Here is a 3,708-nt window from a genome sequence, read left to right as displayed (position 1 = left end):
TGATTAAATTGGACTTCTTTGAGAACGAAGTAACTTGACTACTTCTATACTTCCAGGACAAAAACCACCCAAGGTCAGTTGAAGTCCGACAATTAGCGCGTCGTTTAAAAGCCACCAGCTTAAATACATGTAAATCTTGCTTGCTGAATACCTCGGCGGTTCCAGTGCAGAACTGTTAACATTATAGGATTATTACTGGTTTTTCCTCTACACTGCTCGCTGATGACAAATATTTGTTCTGTACTTCTCGCTTTCAGTATTAATGTTGAATTTTAAATAAAAAAGATGAATTTTCAACCAATAAAGATAAAGTTAGCTTTTTATTAGGAAAAATAAATTTAATTGAAAAAAAATTATTTTACATGAAAAAATTAATTTTTAAGTATAATTATGAATTTTTAACTGAAAATTGAACTTTAAAGAAAGTAGTTCAACTTCTATACAAATATTTAAAGGCTTACCAAATTATTCAATTTTCGCGAAGAAAATAAGAATTTTCATTACTTTTAAATAAAGGTGTTTCAAGAATAATATATTATAAGTTATTTAAAAAAAAATTATTTTTTAACCAAATAGTGTATTTTTCAACAAAGAAGTTTCATTTGCGACCAATGAAGAGGAATTTTTGACAAAATACCTTAACTTTTAACCAAATGGTTGATTTTATTTTAAACGTTACAGGTGATTGTTAAAGATTCATTTTGTTTGTTTCTTATATTAAGGTTAAAACTTCTTGGACGCAGTTATTGTAAATGACTGTAAACATATTAACATTCAGTTTAATTTTTTTACAAAAAAGATAAAACCGAAAAAAAAATTAATTTAAACCTTAACTTAACTTTTGAAATATCAATCAAATACATACATAAATCCTAATAATTATAAACAAACGCTGCCCGGCCACCTTGACCTAAGCCAGGCGGGTTGCCAACTACGTAGCGTGGCTGATTGTCTCAAATCGAAACAGCACTGGCAGTCTGGCTCATTTCTCATTGATTTGCTCTATCCCCTTTTTTGCCAGGACATGTTTCCAAAGGACTCCGCACAATTTACATTGAAATCCGGCTGGATTAATTTGGCTAAAATTGCAATATAATATAGTTCAAAGCCTTCTGATCAAAACATATTAATGGGTACGAGTCCAAAAAATTATAAGTATTCGAGATAGTAAGGGCTGAACACGAAAAATATGACAACAAGTGAATCTAATGTCCCGCTTGAAAGTTGAATATAAGGTGCAGATTTTTTAATCAACTTCGATCAGCACATCCACTGATAATACTAGAACCACTGGTAAGAGTAGTCCAACTAATAAGGGCAACAAAATAGCGCTGTCCTAGTAATAATAGGCGAAATCATGGCGCTGTCCTAGCAATGTCAATACTGTTCGAAATATTAACGGTAAAATATAGTTTAGTCAATAAATACAAGACGGTAAATCAGTCTAATTATGAAAGGAAAAGCCAGTCCAGCTTCTAAAGGCAATGTGATAGAATAGCACCATTTTGTTGCCCTTATAAGATGAACTGGTCTTAACTGCGTTTCTATTATTGTCAACGATTGTGCTACTTACAGTTTATTGAAAAATCGGCACTTATCTTCAATTTATAAGTGGGACATTAGATTCGCTTGTGGTCATATTTTTCGCATTCAGTCCCACCTATCGCGAAAACTTTTGATTTTTTGGACTAGTACCCATTAGGAGTTTTTTATCAGGAGGCTTTGAACTATAATATATTGCTATTTTAGCCCATTTGATCGGGGCCGGATTCTAATGTAAATTGTGCAGGGTCCTATCCCACTGACGCCCCCCCCCCCCTGACTGGACTCGTTATTAGAACCTTTCCATCTGAATATTATTTCTACAAATTAATAATCCAATTAGGAAAATTTTGGTATCAAATTAAAAAATATATTTGAATTTTCAACCAAAGCATTTTTTCAGTCGAAAAAAACATTCAATAAAATAAATCAATAATAATCAAGTTTTGTTAAAAATTTAACGTTTTTTGTTGGGTTATTAAACTTCTTCGTTTAAGACTCTTTTTTTCTGAACCTCAAATTGGCTTAATCAAGATTTGTATTCTGAGTAAAAAATTACCCTTTGTTGTTAATAGGTCAATTATTATCCTAAAAATGTACCTTTTCTTTAAGATTCATCGCTGTAGGAAAAAATCCATTTGTTGAGATAAAAATTAAAGTATTTCGTTCAGAATTATTTGATTTTTCTTTTCTTTCCATAAAATTCATGTTTTTCATTAGAAATAGTATTCTAATAGCTCCGGCTAAAAATATTTCTCTGGGCACAGCAAAATACCTAGTTAGACGTGTCGCTTTCAGTCAAGTGTCGAGAGTTGCCTTCAAATAACCTTGAAGTGCCTGACTCGTTTCTGATTGGAATATATATCAATATATATAATGTCGCAACCATTCTGGCTTTGCTCCCGTAAGAAACTTTGGGAGCCAGCAGTTCTAGGAAGGCTGAAAACGGGGTGACTGAACACGAGAGTTTGGTGTAAATGGTTTTGTGGACAATGCTGCATTTCATGGAAATGGGAACAAAAATCCTTTTAATTTTTAAAATAATAATTTTAATCATCTTTCGTTTTATGTTGATGGCACTCAAATACCATCAAAACTACTACAGCTATCACTTAGTGATAAGAAATTGGATTTCAAAGGTCATCAAACGTTATTTATAAGATTGCTCTTGCCAGCCATACAAAAGTAAATGTTGATGTTGATGAGTTCGACTGTAATAATGTTAAAATGTTACATAGTGAAAGTAATGAGAGCAACGGAGAATTTATGAAAATGCTTTATATTAACAATGAGGTTTTCATGGTCTTGATTCTCAGGTATCAAAAAGAGAGCACGTTTGCGTTTCACTTTGAAGTGCCGATAACTGAAGCAGCCAAACTTCTGACTTTCCGATAACCCATGCATTCTCGTATCTTTAACATCGAACTTCTTATAATATTCATTCTAATAGGATATGTTGCAAGGAATGAGTCATTTATACTTCTGAATGTATGCTTTGTTCGATGAAACTCATTTTCCAAGATTTAAATATGTTTGACATCATTTTTTAAGCATTAGAGATCTGAAATTCGCCTTAAGCTTCCAAGAACTGGCAAACTTACCTTACCCTTATGCGATAAATGCACTGCGTAAGATAAAATAGAAAACGCAAGACAATTTAAATTTCAATACCACAACAGAATAATAACTTGAAAGATACCAATTGTTCAGTGTTAAACAGAAACTTCTTACTAATCCCGTTAAAAATAAGATAGTTGGATAAAAAAAATTAGGAACACACAAACATACTTATTAAGTAGACATAAAGCACAATCGATCATCATGCTCAACACTTTTATATCGAATATAATACTGTGAAACCCTTCAATAGCCCTTCCGAGAATGGACGCCACGCCGCAGGTAGGGGTGACAGGAGCTGCGCGGGGTGTGTGCGGTCTACGATTGTTACTCAGGCGAACAATCAGGCGTGAACAGGCAAAAGCGGAGCGGGCTAAAATGAGAATAAATTGTTTGTATTCTGGTCTACTATAAATACATGCAGAAATTATTTTCAAATATTAATATAAAGTGGTCTCAAACATTTTCAAAATACTCTAACTTTTTAAAAAATTTTCAAACAAAAATTAGCTGATGAACTCGTGCTTTCTTTTCGTATAATTATAAAGT

The sequence above is a fragment of the Belonocnema kinseyi genome, chromosome 6, assembly GCF_010883055.1.
Source record: "Belonocnema kinseyi isolate 2016_QV_RU_SX_M_011 chromosome 6, B_treatae_v1, whole genome shotgun sequence".
NCBI lineage: Eukaryota > Metazoa > Arthropoda > Insecta > Hymenoptera > Cynipidae > Belonocnema > Belonocnema kinseyi.
The sequence above is the reverse complement of the archived record's forward strand: the minus strand, read 5'-3'. Positions refer to the sequence as shown.